At 40.7% G+C, this 24,415-nt stretch overlaps 1 long non-coding RNA gene across 9 annotated transcripts in view; it reads right to left on the bottom strand.

Moving 5' to 3' along the window:
• Nucleotides 1-24,415, bottom strand: part of LOC111750320 (uncharacterized) — a 150,039-nt gene that overhangs the window by 72,060 nt on the left and 53,564 nt on the right. For all 9 annotated transcript variants that reach the window (XR_010318110.1, XR_010318109.1, XR_010318111.1 and 6 more), the window contains one exon: nucleotides 10,128-10,221. This is a non-coding gene — a long non-coding RNA (uncharacterized LOC111750320). The remainder of the gene's footprint in view (nucleotides 1-10,127; nucleotides 10,222-24,415) is intronic.

Genomic DNA, 24,415 nt, shown 5'->3' with positions numbered 1-24,415 from the left:
AGGATCAAGCTGGACAACTGTGAATTAACAAGTTTTCACAAAATCATCAGAAAAATGAGGTCGCAGAGGCTTCAACTAACCCAAAATGCAGAGAAAGGTAAGCACCTGCAAGGAGAAATAGGAGCCAGGGCTTTGCTTAGCTGAAACAAACACCACTGGATACTATATAAGCCAATAGGAAAAATTTAGCTAAAAAAAAATTGGCAAATTGCTAAGGGCTAAATGTAGGCTAGCTAGGGGCTGCAGTTATATGGAAAGCTGGATGAAAGGTATACAGGAACTTTCTGTACTATCTTTGCAATTCTTCTGTAAGTCTAAAATTATTTAAAAATAAAAAGTTAAAACAAAAATTGGTTCAGAAAGAATCCTGATCAAAAGGGGGGAAATGTAAAACAGAATTTCAAATTATTGTAGAATTCAGACTTTCTGGAGCCATGGAGGCTGGATGAACCCCCAAAATTACTGCCCTGAGATAATCTTTAAATCTTAAACCAAAAATATTTCCTGAAGTTTTCTTTAAACCAAGCAATGGTTTAGCTTAATTAGTAAAGAATACTGCCTTGAGCAATGTGGTCTTTTAAAGAACTCTCTATATGAGATCAAATTGACAACAACACAGAAAGTTAGATAGGAAGCTCAGGGGACAGCGAGTTTATGTTAACAGTGGAAGAGCAAATTGGGAAAAAAGAGTGAAAATGGTTGCACAACTTGAAGAGTGTAATTGAAGTCACTGAATTGTATATGTAGAAATTGTTGAATTGGTATATATTCTGCTGGTTATATTTTCAACAACGAGAAAAAAAAATTTTTTTTAGTGGTTCAGAATTCCTGAATGACATTGGACCTGGACAAAAGCAAACAAAAATCTATCACATCGAAGGCATTCCATCCCAGACATGCACGGACTCTCACAGGAGATAACACCCATAGATGAGTTCTCACACAAAAATATATGAAAAAAAGAAGGAAGTCAGGCCATGGGCCCAACAAATAGTTTTCCCACCTGGAAAAACTACATTTATTTTGCATTTTAGAAATTATAACTAGTATTTCTTCATATACATCTTTTTTTTTTTTACAAGCTCCTGCTATTTTCAGACAGACAAGGACTAGGAACATTAACCATCTCTACTATCTGCTCAAAGAACTTCTCAAAGGTTCACTTCACATGAGAGAAAACAAATCCAGAAGGAAGATCCAGAAATGCATGGAGCAGTGGGAATTAAAAATCCAGAACACCTGTCAGTAAATTTAAGTAAGGATTAACTATAAAAACATTAATGATGATAAGTTCTTGCATTTTAAAAAAATGGAATTAAAACACTAGATGAAAATAACACAGAAGATAGTGTGTTCAAAGGCAGACAGTGGAAGAGGTGTTTGTAGGGCATTAAAGCATTCTAAAAGTAATTGTCTTGTTCAAGAAGAAGATAGAAATATTGATTTACTTTAGATTTTGTGGGAAAATATTAAAAATTTTTAAAAATTAAGTACTTACGTAAAACACATGAAAAGTAACCACTATGGGTTTATTGAAGATGTTAAAGACTGACATTTTTAAAGCTATTAGTTTTGATCTTGCTGTTCTATCTGTGTTGATTTCAAAAACAAAGACAGGTCGCTGATGATGTCCTCCCTCACCACTGTCTGGTTTTTGTTTTGCAAACGTTCCCTCATCTCTTATTTCACCTCGTTGAAGAAAGTTCCTTGCCTCCTCCTCCCTGATACCCCTGCCCGTACGTAGATTTTATGGCTGTCTCCTGGGCTTCCATGGGATACAAGGCATCCCTGAATCTGGCCATTAACGACATTACATGTGTTAGTTTCCCAGTTAGACTGAAAAATCCCTGAGGACAGGGGCTAATACTTTTTTATTTATTTTTTTTTTGCAATTTGTGTGTGCCTGTGTGTGTGTGTGCTGAAATGTATATAACAATGTTTGCCATTTGAACCATTTTTAGGTGTACAATTCAATGACATTAATTATATTCCCCATGCTGTGCAACCATCGCCACTGTTTCCAAACGTTTTCATCACCCTTAATGGAAACTCAGTAAGGGGCTAATTCTTGATAGACTTCTTACTCCCAGATCCTAGCACAGTGTGTGAAAGAAAGAGAATCAGACTCTCCTTATGACTCAGCAAAAAGTACCTCTGTCTCTCTCTTAAAAATTACCACAGCCGTGAACAACATAAGTTAGAGGCTTTTAAGTCTTCGTAGTCAAGTCTTTAAAGCTCTTGAGTTTCAGATCATTTCTGGAAGAATTTCTTTGAAATTGAGAGTTTGTTGACATTTCCTGAGCACTCTGTAGCAAATTGTAAAAACGTGTGCAGTCACCATGGTTTCTTACCTGACTGTAATATGGCTTAATACTGTTTTGAAAAATTTATCTGCATCTGGCCTAGTTGCATTCATTGTGCTAACAGAAATACCCTACATGAATTCTCTGTTTCCAAAGTTAATTTGGCAAACATCTGCTACCAGAAAATGGTCCAGATGGTTTCTGACATGTGCTGATAATAAATATGTGGTCCTTTTCACATATTGCATGCTGTTTGCTGTAGTTTTCTATTAAAGGGATGTGGTTTTTAAGAGGGAAAAAAATTGCTCCATTTCATGCCCACCCAAGGCACATGGAAACATATGTGACTTGTGTGTCTAAAAGCCAGACCACTCTTTATAGGTTCAAAGATGGTCTCATTGTTAGGAATACTTCATATATTTCTGACCATGTCTCTTCGGAATCGACTCAGAGGCAATGTGTTTGGGGGTTTTTTTGGTACCACGTTTTATGCATATTATCTCAACCTTTTCAACAACCCCATGTAGTAGCTCCTAGAGCCCTGGTGGCACAGTGGTTAAGAGCTCGACTACTAATCAAAAGGTGGGCAGTTCTAATCCACTAGCTGCTCCTTGGAAACCCTGTGGGGCCGTTCTACTCTGCCCTGTAGGGTTGTTGTGAGTCGGAATCGACTCCACAACAACAGGTTAGGTTTGTTTTGGTATGTAGTATCCCTGTTATCATCATCCCTGTTTTCTAGATGAAGAAATAGCCCAAAGTTAGTAGTAAGTGGGAGAGCAGCTGACTCCAAAATCCATGTTCCTAATACCCACACAGTCTTCCACACCAGTGGTTCCTGGGTATCCACTAACAGACAAGTTCTTGGGTGAGGCTTATTGCTTAGGCCTTCTTCACCTGCAAAGCTACACGAGGACATCTTGCCATGCCTCTGAAGCCCATTGTCAGTTCCCTCCCTTCAGGCAGAGTGGCACAGGTTTGTTGCCCATCCTCTGAGTTCTCAGACATAGAAGTCACATGATGAACAGTACAGAAGTGGGAGAATGCATCTCTCCCCCAACCCCATGTCTCTCTTCAACATCCAAACAGAGATTAATCCCAGTATCTTACAGAGCATCTTCTGAAAGACCCTCATCTCTGCCTGTAATTCCTCTCTCTCTAGGCTGGACCAGAGAACTAAATCTGAGACACAGTCTTCTTTTCCCTGCCCAGTGGACTAAAGCTTTCAATCTCATTTTGTCAAAACCCACTGGCAACTTGATTTCTACAAACTGAGCTGGGTTAAGAGGCAGGTGAACACTAAGGTAGCAGTGGAAATGTAAACAGATAGAGAATGCTGTACATACTGGAATTCCATCCATGAATAGTGTGCATGAGGTTGGGAAGAAGGCCTTAACACAAGTCACCTGAAGACAGTTAGTAAGCCCACACAGGTGTGTAGAGGTAACAACTGGTGGTTGCTAGACTGCCATTTAGGGAGGGTGGGGCTATTAGCCTCTGAGCTTTGATTTGTTGAGGGAGGTGAGCAAGCTTGGGCCTAGGGTGAAAGAGCTCTTAATAACAGAGGAAGGCTCAGTGGGTTGGCTCTGCTGCCCTATTCCCCACTAAGAATGTTTAATCTTTCCTCTACTGAAAAGATCTTGAGCAAATACTCAAAGAATAGGAGTTTGGAGAGGCGTCAGATTGAGAGCCTGTTTGTAGCAGTAGGCATGGCCTGGGCTGCTGCTATAATCCCTGCATTCCACGTAATTATTGTTCGAAAATCTGCATCTTCTTAAATTTAACTAACATCTGACTTATTGACTCAGCACCTGCTATAAATAGATCCTTACGCTAGCCATTGTGAGAACACAAGAAAAACATCAGAATCCAGGAAGCTTTAGATGAAGAAACACAACTATTATATACAAAACATTTAATGACGTAAGTGCCTCACATTATTGAGCGCTTAAAATACATCTGGCAGAATGCTAAATGCTTTTTATGCACTGCATTTAATATACACTCCCACACAATGCATTGACGTAAGTGCTAGTATTATTCCCATCCTACAGGTGAGAAACCCGAGACTTGCAGGTGTTCATTGCCATCAAGTCGACTCTGATTCGTGGCAACTTTATGTGGATAGCAGGACGAAACACTGCCCAGTCCTGTGTCACATTCATGATCGTTGGTACGCTTGAGTCCACTGTTGTGAGTATTGTGTCATTCCATCTTATTGAGGATTTCCCTCGTTTTCACTAACCCTCTTCCTTACCAAACATGATGTCCTTTTGTAGTAATTGGTTGTGTGCCATCAAGTGGGTTCCCACTCATAGCGACCCCATGTGACAGAGTAGAACTGCCCCATAGTGTTTTCTAGGCTGTAATCTCCACAGGAGCAGATTGCCAGGTCTTTCTCCTGAGGAGCTGCTGGATGACTTTGAACCACAGATTTTTCTGTTAGCAGTTGAGTGCGTAAGCGTTCTACCACCAGGCCTCCTTTTGTCTAGGCTTGTTGTCGTTAGGCGCCGTCAAATCGGTTCTGACTTCTAGCGACCCTATGTACAACAGAATGAAACACTGCCCGGTAGTGCACCACCCTTACAATTGTTGTTATGCTTGAGCCCATTGTTGCAGCCACTGTGTTAATCCATCCCACTGAGAGTTTTCCTCTTTTTCATTGACTCTCTACTTTGCCAAGCATGATGTCCTTCTCCAGGAACTGATCCTCCTGATAACGTGTCCAAAGTATGTGAGACATAACCTCGCCATCCTTGCTTCTAAAGAGCATTCTGGCTGTATTGGCTAGGCTATACCAAACCAAACCAAACCCCATGCCGTCGAGTTGATTCCGACTCATAGCGACCCTATAGGACAAAGTAGAACTGCCCCATAGTTTCCAAAGGGCACCTGGCAGATTCGAACTGCTGACCCTTTGGTTAGCAGCCGTAACACTTAACCACTACACCACCAGGGTTTCCGGCTAGTAACCAGATATTCAGTTAAACACTAAACTAACACTAATCTAGGTGTCACTTTGAAGGTATTTTGTACGTACGGTTAACCTCTACAACCAATTGACTTTATATAAAGGAGATTATCACCAATAACCTGGGTGAGGCTCATCCATTCATTTGAAAGGCCTTAAGAGCCAAAGAAACGTTTCCCTGAAGGAAGAAGAAATTCTGTCTCAAGACTATAGCATCAGCTCTTGCCCAAGAGTCTCCAGCTTGCGGCCTGGCCTACAGATTTTGGACTTGTGGTCACCACAACTGCATAGACCAATTCCTGGAAATACATCTCTTCATGTATACACATTATATGATCTGTATTAATGTAAAACAAAGAAGGATCAGAAGAGTAGAAAAAAAGGGCCAGAAGAGTGGGACAGGAAATAGAAATTGCTTGAGTAAAGGTGTGGATGTCTGAATAAAGTCCCCAGAACTCAGTTTATTAAGCTCGAGCAGGGATGAGCAAAACCTCAGCCCTTGGGACAAATTCAGCCTGCTACCTGGATTAGCTTTTGCAAACTAAGAACGGCTTTACCTTTTTAAGTGGTTGGGGGAGAAAACCAAAACAAGAATAATATTTCATAACACAAGAAAAAATATGAAATTCAAATTTTAGAGTCTACAAATAAAGTTTTATTGGAAGGCAGCCTCACCCTTCACTTCCATATTGCCTATGGCTGCTTTCACGCTACAATGGCAGCGTTGAGTAGTTATGACAGAGAACATGGTCTCCAACATTTGGCATATTTACTATTTCACCCTTTACAGAAAAAGTTTGCTGACCCTGAGCTAGAATAGTAGTCCTTCTCGAACACCAGGCAGTGATAAAGTTTTCACCTGTTTACCGGAGAATATGAAAATTAAGTATAAAGATATGCATTTCTCATAAAGTTAAACTTATTCAATGTAAAGAAGAGGCCTTTATCCTGAGGTGGCTTCCTTCCTGCTCTTTTCGAGTGAAGATATATCCTCATTCAGAGATGGCAAATGAGTGATGGCTCTGTTTATCTCTTTATCTCCTCTGGTTGATGAGAATGGAAGGGCAATGTCTTCTCTCCTCTTTCTTTCCTTTTCCTCATCTCCTTCTTTGACACCCACCTGCTCTACCCACCCACACTTATTCCTCCTGGCTTCAGGTCTGACCTTCTTCTGCACAGTTAGTGACCTGAAAAAGAATTCATACTCCACCAAAACAGCAAAAGAGAGAGATTGCAGGTTACCTGCCATCTGTGTTTAAAGATAAATGCCTATGTTCACGGGATTGTTTGAAGTAGCTCAACTACTTTACGAGTCAGTGTTTCTTCCCCAGCAAAAGTAGAAGCTTCTCTATCTTATCCTCAGAGCATGAAGCTTTGTACCTCTACCATGTGGCAGACTCTCAAAAAATAATGCCTGTGCTGAGCTTTCAGGGATTGGTTCGAAAAGCATCAGTTGTCAGCTGCTGTGTGATCCTGACAGAAATTTCCATGGAAGCAGACAGACATTTTTCCTACCAAAATCAAGCCATAAATACATTCCTACACAAGATGATAGTTCTTAAGGATACCTAATTTTAAAAAAATATGTTGTAGCTTTTTTAAAAAAATTATCAGCATACAATATACAGAGAAGTATACAGATTCTAAGAAAACAGCTTAATAAATTTTCGCAGATTGAACACATCCTTGTAACTAGCATTCAGGACACACCCAAGCCCCCAGAACCGCGTCATGCTCCACTCCAGTCACTACCCTAAGGGATTAAAAACAATCCTGACTGCTAACAGCATACCTTAGTTTTGGCTCTTTCTGTACTTCATGTAAATGGAATCATAAAATATGTGCTCTTTGGTTCCTTGCTCCCTTTACTCCAATGATGTGAAACAGGGAAGCAAGCATGGGAAGGGGTGATCTGTCCCAGCAGGAAGAAGGATTTTATCATGGCTTAGAATTAACAGCACATGCTGATACTTTTTTTTTTAACTGGTTTTTAGTCTGTCTTATTATTATTTTTAAATTCTTCACAGAAAATACACACATTTATTGCCTACACCTGTGTTGTACTACTCCTACCCCCCACCATTAATATTTCGCTTCATATTATATCTAGGAGATTTATCCATATGGTTGCATGCAGTTGTAGATACTTCCTTTTTGTTGCTGTATAGTATTCCATTGTGTAAAGATACCACAAATACATTTAGTCATCTATTTTCAATAAGCATTTAGGTAGTTTCCAGTTTGGGGCTCTTAAGCATAGTGCTGCTCTATCCACAACAACCAAAAGGTGGAAACAACCTAAATGTCCCTCAGCAATTACATGGATAAACAAAATGAGGTACACACATACAATGGAATATTACTCAGCCATAAAGAGAAATGAAGTGCTGATACCTGCTACAGTGTGGGAATCTTGAAAGCATTATGCTAAGTGAAGTAACTCAGTCATATTAGGGTAACAAATATTGTATTTATATGAAATATCTAGAATAGGCAAATATATAGAGACCAAAGCTTATGGGCGGTTACCAGGGGTGGGAAGGAGGAGGAAAAGAGAAGTCATGGCTTAAGGGCCACTGAGTTTCTGTTAGTGGTGGTGGAATAATTTGGAAACAGATAGTGGTGATGGTTTCAAAACCTGATGAACATAATCAAGGTAACTGAAATGTACATGTAAAAAATGTAGAATTGGCAAAAGTATTATTAATATATTTTTACCACAATAAAACAACAATAATAATAATAAAAAAAAAAGAATACTTCTGCTCTGAACATCTTTTCTGCCTTTTGATGAACATGCAGATGCACTTCTGTTGGAGAAATACCTCAGCGTAGACTTGCTAGGTCCCGGGGTATCTGTATGAGCACCCCAGATGCTGTACATCCTTGCCATGACTCAGCACTTTCTGTCTCTCCATTTTGGCCATTCTAGTAAGTGTTTGTGTATACCCAAAATTATGAAATATAGGGGAATTTCCAATCTGGAAGTCCAGGGATATCCATTTCTTCAGAAGGGTTCCACAAGAGAAAGGAAAAAAATCAAATTTCTATAGGCACAAGAACGCCTAAACAATGGACTCTAGATTATGTTAAGCAAATATGACCACCAGAACTAGGGGACGCATGGGTGTGTTGTTGTTAGGTGTTGTCGAGTCGATTCTAACTCATGGCAATGCCATGCCATGTGACAGAGTAGAGCGGCCCCATAGGGTTTTCCAAGCTATAATCTTTAAGAAGCAGATCACAAGGTTTTTCTCCTGTGGAGCCACTGGTGGGTTCCAACCACCCACCTTTTGATTAGCAGCCCAGTGGTTAACCATTTATGCCACTAGGGCTCCTTACCCATGGATCTAGGTGACACTAATTGAACAAATATTAATTAAGACATGAAAAAAAATTTTTTTTTTTTTTTATACACCAAGCACTATGCTAGGAACTAGGATACTGTGGGCAACAACTTTAAACCCCTGCTTTCAGGAAACTGGGCTGGCCGTGATGTCATTGGGACATGTGAGAATAAGAACTTCTGCAACGGGTGCGGCTTCCTGGTGGTACAACCATTAAGTGCTTGGCTGCTATCCCAAAGGTGGTAGTTCAAACCCACTCAGCAGTTCCTCTGGAGAAAGACCTGGAAATCTGCTGCTGTAAAGATTACATACAAGAAAACCCTATGGGGCAGTTCTACTCTGTCCGACCATGTAACTATGAGTCGGTATTGACTCAACAACACACAACAATGTTGTCCTGCACTTCCAGTGTGGATAGAATAGGGATGGAGGACTCGTTTCTATAATTTGCATTTGCTCCTCTCAGTACTGTCTCCTCCTTATATTTTCTGCCTAGATTTATTTTTTGAACCCTGCAGACTTAATCCTATGGCTTAACTCCAGACACTTAATTCAATCTGTTCTTCCCCGCCCGTGACCGCATTTCGTTGATTCTAAGCCATATATTTTTTCAAATTTTAATATCACTGAAATCGAGATGTAGTCATAGGAGGGATAAAGTCTTATCAATTGCTGTCTGCCTGGGTTGAAGTCAAGTTCTTCTAGAGAGGATTTGAGTTTGCTTCTGCCAGTCACCTGGGTCTCTACCAAAACCGAGACCACTTTAAACTGTCTTCTTGAAGCTTTTTAACCACTGTGGTAGAGAAAATCTGCATGAGAACCTGCTTGTGGTTCCAATTTTCAGGAGGGATTTTATTTTCCCTCTTTCACCTGGGGGAAACCCTGGTGGCATAGTGGTTAAGTGCTATGGCTGCTAACCAAGAGGTCGGCAGTTCGAATCCACCAGACGCTCCTTGGAAACTCTACGGGGCAGTTCTACTCTGTCCTATAGGGTCACTATGAGTTGGAATCGATTCAACGGCAGTGGCGTTTTTTTTCTTTCACCCAGGGCCAGATTGAAATACCCGAGGCTTCTTTTTGACCTTCTCTGTATGGAAGATTTTTTCCTCACGTACCTTCACACAGAGGATGTAGTCCTTAGGTCTTCCCAACTTTTGCTGTTGAGGGGGGTGACCTTTGTAGACTCTCCATCTTGGGTGTTTTCCGTTTCTTGAGAGTGCATAAAATAAGGTACCTTTCACAATACAGAGGATACAATGGCAATAAAAACCCATTGCTGTCAAGTCGATTCCGACTCATGGCAACCCCATGTGTATCAGAGTAGAACTGCTCTGTAGAGTTTTCAGTGGCTGATTTTTCCGGAATTAGGTCATCAGGCCTTTCTTCTGTGGTGCCACTAGATGGATTCAAACCACCAGCCTTTCAATGAGTAGCCAAGCAAAAACTGCAATGGCGTTAAAACAGTTATTTTTCCCCTGGGGAAAAATTGTTACATCGTATGGTACTTACCTATTGGCATACCCGTCTCTCCCAATAACTTCTGAGCCTCTCAGCATGAGAGTGAAAATAAAGATATCCGTATCCTCAGAGCTCCACAGTGTTCCTGGAACATAATAGATGATTTAAAATGTACACTGAAAAAATGCACAAAGGAATGAATGAAGCCACAGATCAATAATCTCTATCAATCATCAGCACAACTAGGCAGTAGGGCTTAGAATAGTTTTAAATCCAGAGATGTCAGAACTGACATTTAAAAACATGTTTTATAAAAGTACTTGTTGATACATAAAATATTCACCATATATTTCTAGTGAAAATGTAGGCCAAAACAGTGTATACTGTACATATTTTCAAGTGAATTTTATATATAATAATGTACTAAAATATTAATGGTTACTTCTGAATTGTAGGGCTCTTTTTTGTTTTGCTTTCCCAGGCTTTCTAAAATTCCCTTTGCAACTGGGAACACACACACACATATATTCCATGTTTATTTTTAAATATAAGTCTGAAAAATATGAAAAGGGAATGTTACGTTGTTTTTGTCCTCTGAAAGGAATATTGTCATCGTTCTTATGAAAATAAAGCCCTGGCCCCCCAGTATTGGCATGGAGGGGGAATCTCCATGTGGGAAGAGACAGCCAGACCATGCTCCCAGTCAGTCATTCCCAAACGAGAAACAGCAAAGGGGTGTCAGAGTCTCCAGGCTGGAGAGTGTAGTTTTAAAGTTTATTTCGTATTCTAGTGTATTATATATGGGGGTAGAGAGGAAAAGCTACATTTGTTTTCATAATGGAAACTACAGAAAATAAAGATGGACCACATCTTCTTAGCTGATGGGGTTTAAGAGGTCAAGAAAGTCAAAACTAATTTCTCAAGATTCCCTTTTCCCTTGGAAAATGCGCACTAATTACTGTAGCCACCGCCATGCTGTCCTTGGCCATTCTTCTAACACTCTGCCCCAAATGTAGACACAGATCACATCCATGGGCATCAACAATCTTGGACCTCTGAAGCAAAACTTTGAACTGAAAAAAGGACTTTAAAAATGGAATTATTCACAGAGCTGGATTAAACACTTAGTAAACTGCAGACCCAACCCATCCTCAGAGGAGTAGAGGGAAAGAGCAGGTGCTATTCAGAAGCATGCATGTACCTCAAACCATGAAAAATGTCTAATGCCAAGACAGATAGCCAAAAACTTTTTCAATCCAAGTGTAAACGCGCTCCAAATCAAATCCACTTTTTGAAAGAGTCTGACAAAATTTGAAAATAAGTATATTTGATACTGCAATGAGGAATAACTTTCATCTTAATGAAGCAAGAATTTGTGAAGAAAAGGCAGAAAGAAAGAAAAATATATACATAAGTGAGAATCACTCTGAAATCTTGGAAGTAAAAAATAGAGTTATTGAAATTAAAAATTTAATGCTAAGGAAAACTCCTTACTCAACACACCCAACAAGAAAATTAGTGAATTGGAAGATACCAGCGAAAAAATTGCTGAGAACAAAGCACAGAGACAAGCGCATAAATATTATGAATGATGAAAAATGATGAAAAGCAGATAAGAGAAATGGGGGATAAACTGAAGGACTTCGATATATACGAGAGAAGGGCTTCGTAAGGAAAAACGTGTGGCAACTTAAGTAAAAACCTGTTGCCGTCGGCTCGATTCCAACTCGTGGCAAACAGTGTAAAGCTGTGCTCCACAGGGTTTTCATGGCGGTGACCTTTCAGAAGCAGATCGCCAGGCTTTCAGTGCCTCTGGATGGGTTTGTATCACCAGGCTTTGGTTAAGAGCTGGACGCTGACCCTCATGCGCCACTCAGGGACTCCCAGCCAATGCACTTCACGCGCACCCACCACCCCTTTCTCAGCGAAGGCTTGTGTGTTGCTGTGAAGCTGAAGAGGTTTCAGCAGAGCTTCCAGACCAAGACAGACTAGAAAGAAAGGCCTGGCAATTGACGTCCAAAAATCAGCCAGTGAAAACCCTATGAATCACAATAGTCAAATCCCCAACCAATCATGAAGATGGCATAGGGCAGGACTGGGCAGGATGTCCTTCTGTTGTGCATGGGGTCGCATGAACCAGGGGCCAACTTGACAGCAGCTAACAACAAGCATACAGCAAGAGTGGCAGTTTACTTCTGAGGTTAGGGACTGAAAAAGACCGTGACTTCCTTCTTGACTTCTCTCTTTCCTTCTTTTATCTCTTGCTGTAGAAGCAAGCCCTATGGAGAGGTCCACATGTCAAGAAACTGAGTGTCTGGCCAACCCAGCAAGAAACTGAAGCCTACTTGAGCTTCTCCAGCCCCTTTTGCGCCTTGAGATGACGGGCGCCCAGCCTACAGCTTGACAGCAACCTCATGAGGGACCCTGAGCCAAAACCACCCAGCTAAGCCACTCCTGGATTCCTGATGCCCAGAAACTGTGAGATAATAAATGTTTGCCATGTTTTGACAATTTGTTAAACAGCAATAGATAACACAGTGGGTCCTTGATATATTATTCTCTACGTTCTTCTGACTGTCTAAAACTATTTCATAATAATTTAAATATAAATCATGAATATTTTCCCCATTTTTAGCATCCTGAGACTAAGGTAAAATGGTCTTCTAGGGGTGAACACGTTCAAAGAATATTTAGACACTCTCTGATTTAGATGAAAATTCTTACATTTCCCCTGAGAGCGTGCTCGTAACATAAACCATGCTTTAGAAGTGACCAATGTCATGAAATGAGTTATTTTGAAATCAAATTATTAAAATAATCTGCAGAAAGACCATTGGTAAAGGAACTGAACAGTGCCACCTGGGAATGCTTATTTCATATAGACATAGAAACACACACAAAAAAAACAAAACACTGCCATCGCGTCGATCCCAACCCATAGCAACCCTACAGCACGGAGTAGAACTGTAGACATAGAAGGTCACCATCAAAAAAAACAAACAACAAAAAAAAAAACCATCAAAAGAGGGACAAAAAAAGCAACATGGCTGCAAATTTCCTTGCTGACACTAGATGGCAGTAAAGTTTTATCATGCCATTGTATGTCAATTAGCTTGGCCAGCGTAAAAATACTTCCAATGAGCATAGTTCAAGAAAGCTGAGGAAACCGTTACTATTAATTAATACTAAATTGAATTATTATTTCTAAATGGGCACTAAAATGAAATGTTTGTATTGGTTCCTGTCTTAGAGACTTTTTTGAAATGAGGTAGGGTAAATGAAGTAAATGTAGTTGTTATTTATTTAATAAAAATTTAATAGCTTCCTAATTTTAAAAATAATCATTTAAAGGACACTATTCACATTCATTCAGCTATTCCTCACGTGAAATTTGAGATACTTTAGGCAGAATTGAGTCATCATAGTTTCCTGTTGAAATATTGATACGTAAATTACAAATTACAAATCACATCAGGAAAGTATTTCAACAATTACATTTCTCATTTCTTTCCCTTATATTATTCCTTATTGTAAGAGGCTGTCTACCATAATAATTATGAGCAAAGACCCTGGAATCAGATTGTGAAGGTTTAAATCCTGGCACTCGCAATGCTTTGGGTTATAATATATCAGTGTCTACCTCATAAATGAATTCATATGTATATAACGCTAGGAATAAGTCTTGGCTCTTAGAAATGCTATTTAGATACTAACTATTATGGTTATTCTACATAGGGCCTTATATGACGTACAAAGTGTTATGGATACATACACATAGTAACAATGGCAACATAGAAACTAGGTCAATTTCCCAATGTCACAGAATCAAAGTTCACAGATAAAAGAAACAAACACAGTCAGGATTGCCCTTTACTGTTGACACAGAAGATAGGCTTCAAGAGAACAGTGAGGAACTAGGACTAGAACACATATCTGCCATGTCTCAAGTCAATGACCTTTCCATTGCATCGTGAGAAATCATTCTTGCTTATTTTTATGGATTCAATTGGGTCCCCAAAAAATACGTGTTGTAAATCCTAAAGGAATGCAGTGGCAGCACAGTGATTAAAGCTCTCGGCTGCTATCTAAAAGGTTGGCAGTTCAAACCCATCAGCCCACTCTGTGGGAGAAAGATGTGGCAGTCTGCTTTTGTAAAGATTTACAGCCTTGGAAACGGCATGGGGTGGATCTACTCTGTCCTACAGGGTCACTATGAGTCGGAACTAACAGCAGTGGATTTGGTTTTTGGCGGACAAATCCTAACCTCTATGCCTGTGGTTATAATCCCATTTGGGAATGGGTTGTTTTTGTTATGTTACTGAGACGAGATTAGTGTAGGATATGTCTTAAATCAATCTCTTTTGAGATACAAAAGAGATTACTCAAAAGAGATTAAACAGGCAAGCAAAACAAGCAGAGATGGAGGAAGATTGATGGCAAACCATATGGAGATCTCCAAGGAACTAGGAAAAAAAGTTAAAAAGATAAGGACCTTACCCAAGAGCCAACAGAGAGAGAAAACCTCCCCCTAGAGTCAGCACCCTGAATTTGGACTTCTGGACTCCTACACTGTGAGAAATCAAATTTCTGTTTGTTAAAGCCACCCACTTGTGGTATTTTTGTTACAGCAGCACTAAATAACTAAGACAGAGTTTGGTACCAAGAGTGGAGTGTTAATCTAACAGATACCTGAAATGTGGAAGCAGTTTTGGAATCAGGTAGTGGGTAGAGGCTGGAAGAGTTTTAAGGTGCCTAATAGCAAAAACCTAGATTACCTTGAAGAGGCTGTTGGTAGAATTGTGACCTCAAAGATGATTCTGATGAAAATTCAGAAGGAGGTGAGGAGAACTATACAGAAAGTCTCTATCGTCTTAGAGAATACAGATGGCACCAGCAACAGAATGTTGCTAGAAATATGGACATTAAATATGCTTCTTAACTTAAAACTTAACCTACTGCCATCGAGTCAATTCCGACTTATAGCGACCCTATGTGCTTCTAGTGAGGCTTTAGAAGAAAATGATCAACATGCAATTGGACAAGGGAGGAAGGGTGATGCTTTTTATGCAGTGGCAAAGAACTTGTGTGAATTATGTTCAAACGTTTGATGGAAAGTAGAACTTATAAGTGATGCACTTGTATATTTGGCTGAGGAAATTTCTAAGCAAGCTTTCAAAGGGGCCCCATGGTTTCTCCTTGCTGCTTATACTAAAATGCAAGAGGAAAGAGATGAACTTAATAATGAACTGTACAAAATGAAAACAAAACTTAGTGATTTTAAAATTCTGTTGTACAAACTAAGGATACTTGTCCTAGAATGTTCAGCACGGAAGTGGCTACAAAATCTTTTATTAAAGAGATTAAGCTGTGACTAATGGGTCTAACCAACTACCACAGCAGAAAACCCATTAGCTGAGACTGAAGGGAACAGGGAAAGAACAAAAGGGGAGAAAGCTGTCTGCCTTTTGGAATTCAATAGTCAGGAAACAGGACAAAGGAGCTACATCTGTTGTCCTCCAAGAAAACAAAAGAAGCATCCTTGGAGCAGCTCAAAGATTAGGAGAACTGTTGGAAGGAGTGCGGGAAACAGAGCTGCCTTGATCTCAAAGGGTGGGGCCATGGCTTCTGGGATCTAAAAGGCTAGAGTCATCGCCTCCTAGGTTTCACCAGTTTGGTTCCAGAGTGTGCGGCTGCTCTTCAGTTTGACCAAGAGGATGGGACCGCTGCCCAAACCTGGGGGGGCAGGGCTGCCATACCCCAGAGGCAGAAGAATGGGGCCTACCAGGGTTGAGGGGGTGGGGTCACTGCTCAGATGGACTAGGAGAGTGGGGACACCCAAAGCCAAGGCAAGGGAGCAGTGCTGCCATCCCAGTGGGCCTAGAAGGTGGAGCTGAAGCCCAAGGCTGGGGAGCCTCCAAATAGAATCCAGAGAGCACGACCCACACCTAGAGTCTGGAGGATGAGATCATTGCCCAGATGGTCTGGAAGACCAGAGAATTATTTTCAAGGCTTGAGAGCTAAAGTACATTGTTCTGCTGAGTTTTGGACTTGCTTGGTACCCATTATCCCTTCTTTCCCTCCAATTTCTCGCATTTGTAATAGAAACATCTGAGTTGTGCCTGTTCCACCATTGTACTTTGGAAACGGATAACTTGTAGTCTAGATTTCACAGTTTCACAGATAAAGTGGAATTTTGGCCCAGGATGGAATATGCCTAAAGTCTCAGCCATATTTGACTTAGATGATTCAGAAGATGAGGTTTTGGACTTGGAGTTGATTTAAGGCTTTTGGGATGATATGACAGGGTGAATGTGTTTTGTATGTGGGAAGAACATGAGTTTTCAGGGTGGAATGTTATGCACCAATGTGTCCCCCCAAAATATGTGTTTTAAATCCTAACCTCTATGCCTGTGGTTTTAATCCCACCAGGGAATGGGTTGTCCTTGTCATGTTAATGAGACAGAAATAGTGTAGGGTATATTTTAAGTCAATCTCTTTTGAGGTATAAAGCAAGCAAGCAAGCAAGAGAAGCAGAGATGGGAGAAGGACTGATGCCAAGCCACATGGAGATCTTCAAGGAACTAGGAAACAAGCTGAAGAGACAAGGACCTTACTCAGGAGCTGACAGAGAAAGAAAGCCTTCCCCTAGAGCTAGGGCCCCGAATTAGAATTAGCCTCCTAAACTGTGAGAAAATAAATTTCTGTTCGTTAAACCTACCCACTTGTGGTATTTCTGTTACAGTAGCGCTGGACAACTACAGTATTTATTGACTAAAGAAAGTCCTGAAAGACAAGTACTTGGCAATATTGGCTGCTGTTTTGTTTTATTAGGTGCCATCAAGTCAAATTTTAAATATTAAAATTTTTAAAATTTAAAAAAACTTTTAAAAAAAACTAAGCCCAATAATAAAATCTATTAAGAAAACATTCTGCATCCCACTTTGAAGAGTGGCATCTGGGGTCTTAAATGCTAGCAAGTGGCCATGTAAGATGCAACAACTGAAGCAAAGGTGAAAGAAGAACACCAAAGACACAAGGTAATTATGAGCCCAAAAGACAGAAACAGCCACATAAACCAGAGACTACATCAGCATGAGACCAGAAGAACTAGATGGTGCCCGGCTACAACCGATGACTGCCCTGACAGGGAACACAACAGAGAACCCCTGAGGGAGCTGGAGAGCAGTGGGATGAAGACCCCAAATTCTTGTAAAGAGACTAGATTTAATGGTCCGACTGAGACTGGAAGGACCCCGGAGGTCATGGTCCCCAGACCTTCTGTTAGCTCAAGACAGGAACCATTCCCAAAATCAACTCTTCAGACAGGGATTGGACTGGACTATAAAATAGAAAATGATACTGGTGAGGAATGAGCTTCTTGGCTCAAGTAGACACATGAGACTAGGTGGGCAGCTCCTGTCTGGAGGGAAGATGAGAAGGCAGAGGGGGACAGAAGCTGACTGAATGGACACGGAAATACGGAGTGGAGAGAAGGAGTGTGCTGTCTCATTAGGGGGAGAGCAACTAGGAGAAAATAGCTAGGTGTATATAAATTTTTGTATGAGAGACTGACTTGATTTGTAAACTTTCACTTAAAGCACAATAAAAAAAAATTTAAAAAAGAGAGAGAAGCGAGCAGAGAGACAGGGGGCCCTCATACCACCAAGAAAGCAGTACTGGGAGCAGAGCACGTCCTTTGGACCCAGGGTCCGTGCACCTGAGAAGCTCCTTGACTAGGGGAAGATTGAGGACAAGGACCTTCCTCCAGGGCCGACAGAGAGAGAAAGTCTTCCCCTTGAGCCAACGCCCTGAACTTGAACTTCTAGCCTCCTAGACTGTGAGAAAATAAATTTCTCTTTGTTAATGCCAAAAAAAAAAAAAAAACTAAGCCCAAACCAGTCATCACTGAGTCAATTCCAACTCACAGGTACCCTAGAGGACACAGTAGAACTGCCCCACAGGGTTTCCAAGGCTATAATCTTTACAGAGCAGACTGCCACATCCTTCTCCCGCAGAGCCACTGGTGAGTTCAAACTGCCAATCTTTTGGTTAGTAGCAGAGCATTTAACACTGTGCCACCAGGGTTCCTTTGAACCCATTAAATCATAGATGCAACCCTGGGCAGGGAAGAGAGACCTGAAATTTAGCAAAAGTAAGTTATTTCCATTTATCGGAATCGAGCCATAAAATTCAAACACAGAAGTTAAATTTCACAACAGAAAAATGAAAAAAGTTTTTGTTTTTTTGTCCACCTTAGTTTGTGGACTGACATTATAATAGCTACTCTTATTTCATATTGCTGAATATGCTCCAGAGAAATAAAGCTGTGGTTCTTTATAAAACCTCAACAACTTTTGATTTTGCTGTTGTAGTAATACAGTAACAATTTAGTAACACTGAAGACCTTGTTAGATATCAGTTTTTAAAATCCTCAATGTCTGAAATAATTCTGAATAAATTTTAAAAATTATTCGTTTTATTTCCAAATTCCTATACAATTGATTCCCAAGTTCCTTTCCAGAGATAATTAAAACAGGCGTGGGCACATGATCAAGAGCGGCCCATCTATGTGCTGCTGACGCATATCAGATGGCTGAGAACAAAGGTTCTGTCCAAACATAGACAATGATAATAAATGAGCCAATCAGGTAACCCTCCAGGGCATCTGAACCAAAAATAGAGCGGGGAACGTTCGAGAGAGTTAGTAGGAGAAGGAGAAGCAAAACAGTCACACCATCAGGCCATAAGGTAACAGCAAAAGTCACACACAAGGCATCACGAGTTTAAAAAAAAAAAAAAAGTGCACGATGCGGGATAGAAATCACCATCGGTACCGGGACTACCGACAGTAACACTCACAAAATAAGTGATGTGCTTCTCTACATTTCCTAGCCTCCCTTGTGGTTGGGTTGGAGCCACTTTTCTAGTTCCAGCCAACGAAATGTGAGCACAAGTGTCAAATGTCACTGCCAGGTCGAGGTCAGCCAGAGCCAGCAGGCCCCCCCAGCACTCATTCTGACGCTGTTAATATGGAAGACGCTTGTTAATATGGCAGCATCACAAGATGGCGGGACTGGCGTCTTTGAGTGGAAGAGATTCCCTGCCAACCACATCACTTTGGGTGACAAAAAAATAAATTTTTGTTGTGTAGAGCCCCTGAGATTTCAGAGTTGGCCTATTGTAGCATTTTGTTGTTGTTGTTGTTGTTAGCTGCTGTCAAGTTGGCCCCGACTCATGGTGATCCCACGCCCATCTGAAAGACACACTGTCCAGTCCTGCACCATCCCCATGATTGATTATGGATCAGACCATTGGGTTTCATAGGGTTTTCGCTGGCTGAACTTTGGAAGTAGATTGCCAGGTCTTTATTCCTAGCCTGTGTTAGTCTGGAAGATCTGCTGAAACCTCTTTAGCATCACGGCAACATGTCCACTGACAGATGGTGGCTGCACATGAGGTGTGTTATCTGGATTTCACACCTGAGTCTCCTGCATGGAAAAAGAGAATTCTGCCACTAAACCATCGTTTTTCGCTCCTGTGACACCTAGTGATTGTTACCCAGACTCACAGAGAACCAAAATGTTAGTTTGAATGGTTCCAATACATGGTGCAAATGGATTGTGTTCAACTTGAAAGTTAGCGGATCGAACCCACCCAGCGGTGCCATGGAACAAAGACCTGGAGATCTGCTTCTGGAAAGATTACAACCAAAAAAGCCCTATGGGGCGGTTCTACTCTGTAACACATGATGTCCCCATCAGTTGGAATTGACTCAATGGCAGCAGGTTTGTTTTGTTTTCTACTGAAATTATTCAAGTGATAATAGTTGCAATCTTGCAACTTGTTGTTAAAAGAACCCATATGTCTGGAACAGTTGTTTAGCGCTGGTGTTTTTCCTGATCATTGCAGTGACCATACTGATTGTGCCTGTGCTGTCTCATGCGGTAACTATTTCCTTTACGCATCAACATGCTTCTAGGGAAACACTTTTTACTTCTGTCCTTCAACTCCGACTGTAAGTAGAGGCTTAAGAGTGTAAGACATATTATTAAATTATAAGTCAGAAACTATAAATTAATGCAACAAATCCAAGACCCTTACTATATACATTAGACAAAAGATAAAATTTTAAATACAGGGGAAGAAAATGAGGCAAACTCTAGAAGAGAGGAGAAGAAATAAGGTCTTTATGTCTTCAGTTGCTAAGATCAAGGGAAGAAAACTGAAAAAAGAGAAATATTATGTATCCATGTAAAAGGATATTTGTGTACTATTTTAATTATTTTATTCTGTAAAATTCTGCCATTTCAAGAAAGGAAATCACGTTATTTTGTCTCCTAATAAACTACCTGTGCCTATGAGTCACAACAGTCGATCCTCAAAGGATCAGGGAGACAGCACAAGACCAGGCAACGTTTCTTTCCGTTGTGCATGGGGTCACCATGAGTCAGGGGCCAACTCAACAGCAGCTAGCAACAACACAACATTTGTTACTTATCTATCACTTCAATAAGTTTAAAACAATTGTGTTGCATTTCTTACACATTCTTGAAATTAAAATATGCATACTTATACAGTTAAAATAGGCAAAATGGTAACCCAGTCACTAATATCTATCTTTTAAAGAACTAAATTCCATTTCATTGGTCTTTTTCAAGATAAAAATTCTAGGCCGAATACTTTAGTATAAAGAGAATAGAACTTCTCTAAAGTTGTTTTTGTCTTTTGCAGGACCTCGACAGCACTGGGTTTGGTTTTTTTTTTTTTTATTACAATATAAAAACAATAAATTTCATATATATATATACGCAAATGATAGAAATATTGATAAAATGTATTACTTTATATTATATCAAAAAATGTCTCCTATTCAATTATATACTCAAATAACTTTTTCCTTTAAATATTCTAATCCTAATATAAAAGGCTGCCCTTATTACAGTAGACTAGAATTCTAAAATTTAAATATATATTACAGTTTTCCCCACAAAGCTAATAGCATGAATTCAAATTCTTTTAACACGGAGGAAGACCCTCAATGAGATGGATTGACACAGGGGCTGCAACAATGGAGTCAAACATATAGCAACCATTGTGAGGATGGCACAAGACCGGGCAGTGTTTTGTTCTGTTGTACATAGGGTTGCTACGAGTTGGAACCGACTTGACAGCAGCTAATAACTATAGAACAGGATTGTTCAGTCCCAGGCCATGAGTTGGTTGGGAAGCTGAATATGGGTCAACTTATTTTCCTGAAACTTACCCTCCAATGTAACATTTCAATATTGAAAAATATGATTAAACAACCTACTGTGGCTCCAACTTTCGTGTTTATAGTACTTACTGCAGTTTACAACACATTTTTAAATACATAGAATCTCTGAACAGCTTTGTATGATAAAAACCAAAAAACCAAACCTGTTGTCATTGAGTGGATTCTGACTGGCAGGAATTTTTAGCTTCTTAAGGTCCATGCAAAGGTGGCAAACTGGCCCCCTTCAAGTTGAATTCATCCCACAGACCTATTTACCTATTTTGTGAGACCCACAGTTTTTTGTTTTTTTATTAGTTACTAATCTTTAAGAGTTTAGAATTTTCACATTAAAAAAAGGGACTGGTTGTCCTAGTGGCCAACATTCCCAAGTGGCAGCTAATGGCTTGAGTTGAGTTGAGGCTGCCTCTTTTGTTGGGGCTCTTACTCTCCAATTTGCTACAACCCTCACCAGTCTCTATTATTCCCCAAAACTGAAATACAGAGTGTCATGGATTGAATTATGTCCCCCCAAAATTGTGTTTTTTTTTTTTTATTGTGTGTATTAACTTGGTTAGGCCACGTGCGGTTGTCCTCCATTTTGTGATTTTTCTGTGGGTTATAAATCATAATCTCTGCCTGTGGATAAAAAGGATTAGGGTGGGATGTAACGCCCTTGCTCAGCCCACATCCCCGATCCATGTAAAGTGAGTTTCCCTGGTGGTGTGGCCTGCACCACCTCTTATCTCTCAAGTGATAAAATGAAAGGGAAACAAGCAGAGAGTTGGGAAACTCATACCATCAAGAAAGCAGCACTGGGGGCAGAGAGCATCCTTTGTACCTGAGGTTTCTGCACTGAGATGCTCCCAGACCAGGAGAAGACTAATGACAAGGACCTTCCTCCAGAGCTGACAGAGACAGAAGGCCTTCCCCTGGAGTCAGCGCCCTGAATTTTGACTTGTAGCCTACTAGACTGTAAGAGAATAAATTTCTCTTTGTTAAAACCATCCACTTGTGGTATTTCTTTTGAAGCAGCACTAGATAACTAAGACACAGAGTGAGTTGCCATTTATCACTTTCTAACTGGACCTCCCTCTCTCATAATGTGACTGACCTTCCTGGCCCTTGGGGTCCATGGGAAGAGAGACCAGGCCACCCCTGCCACTTCAGCAACTGTAAGAATGCATTACTGATATATGAGGCTAGGGCACTTGCTGGTAATCCACGCACCTGAGTTTGGAAATGAGTTATTGTAGTGTGCCGTCGGGTCGATTCTGTCACATAGTGAACCTATTAGGACAGAGTAGAACTGCTCCATAGGGTTTCCAAGAGTGGCTGGTGGATTTAAACTGCCAGCCTTTTTAGTTAGCATCCAAACTCAGTCACCGCACCACCAGTAATACAGAGGTCCCCTGGCTGCAGAAAATTCCACTGCATCTTGCTCGGCCGGCCTCACCATTTCCAGTTCCATTGTTTGGCCAGCCTTGCAGCCTGCATCAGAAATGCAGCTCCTTTGCTTGGCCTGCCCTGTGAAAATCCTGGCACCTGAATGGTATGATTAAGAATGTTGCTGACATAATTTGTATAAGCTCCCTACATATAAACCCCTTAAAAGGAACTTTTTTACCCCTTGCCCTCTCAAAGCAATCTTGGCAGCAACAGCCCAGACTGCTTCCTTCCTTGCATAGAGAAATAAAGGCACCTGTACCCTCTCCCACCTCAGTCTCTCGTTTATTGGCCAATATAAGTCATGCCGAGCAAAATCTGGGGTTTCCACCTGGTAACACTAGGGCTCCTGGAAATGAGTTAGAAGGTTAAATATGGAAGAGACATTCAGATATCATCTCATTCAAACTCTTCATTGTACCAAAAAAAACAAAACCAAATCCAGTGCCGTCAAGTCGATTCTGACTCATAGTGACCCTATAGGACAGTGTAGAGCTGCCCAGGAGTCTAAGTGACTTATATCAGGTCATCATGAATTTACAGGAAAGCCCAGCCCAGAACCCAGGTCTCTTAACTCCAGGCTTCTTCCACTATAAAAATGGTCGGAGGAAAAGGAAACAACTAGAGAGGAAAGGAGAAGAGTGTGAACATAAGCTCCCTTCCCCTTCCCCCAGGCTGTGGCAAGCAGCCAACAGCAGCTTGCTGCATATTTAATTTAAACCTTTGTCTGCCCTGGCAAGGACAAAGTACAATGTTTTATGTAAAAAGTCTTCCCTGAGGAAAGCCTCAGCCTCCAGCTGGGAAACTGATTGATGTTCTTAAAGCCCCCAGGAACCTCTGCTGGGATTCTAGGTTGTGGTTTCCAAAAAAAGAGTTTGTGGGAAGGAAAGCATTGAGGGAGGAAAAAAAAATTCTTTCTCTATTATGTTTCTCTCAATCTGGGTGAATTAGACTGTAAAAAAAAAGGGGAAACATGCAAATAAATACTATATTTTTAAAGCAGATTTCAGAGTTCCACATGGGAGGAGCTTGGGATGGCAATCTGCTAGGGGGAGGGGAGGGCTGGAGACTTGTCTAGAAGTTTTATTTGCATAGCAAGTACTCGATTTTCGTTTAAATTGCCTGTTACCGATCAATAAAGGTGCAACAACTTTCTGAAGATGCTTTACCCACCCTTGACTAAAGATTGAAACCATCAATTGCAGCTATCAAGAATGAAACCATCAACTGCAGTTATCAAGAATGTAAGTAGTGATGTTTTTATTTGGGGGTGTTTGTGAAGTGTTCTAATAGAGATTAAAATCCATCTTTTTTTGAAAATTTCGTAGGTTTCCTCATATTTTGATTTTGGGAGATGCTGATTTTGGTGATACTTCAAGTGTTCTTGCAAAGCCAAGGCCAGTTTCGAAATACTGAGTGATCCTGAAGTCAGGCTCAGGGGAGAGTTTCTGCTGGTTTTCTGCTCCATCTCCTGTGATCCCTACACCAACCCAGGGGCCCAATGCACAGAACAACACTGAAGTGCCTGCAAGCTCCAGAGAGGGCAAAAGTTCTGAGGGTGACCACGATTTAACCTCCGAAAACCTCCCTTCCACCTGGTCCTGACTTTGCCCAGGGTAGGCTGCGTGTCAGGCTGGGTAGA

This window comes from Loxodonta africana, chromosome 16 (genome assembly GCF_030014295.1).
Source record: "Loxodonta africana isolate mLoxAfr1 chromosome 16, mLoxAfr1.hap2, whole genome shotgun sequence".
Lineage (NCBI taxonomy): Eukaryota > Metazoa > Chordata > Mammalia > Proboscidea > Elephantidae > Loxodonta > Loxodonta africana.
This window is presented reverse-complemented; position numbering and strand designations above follow the sequence as displayed.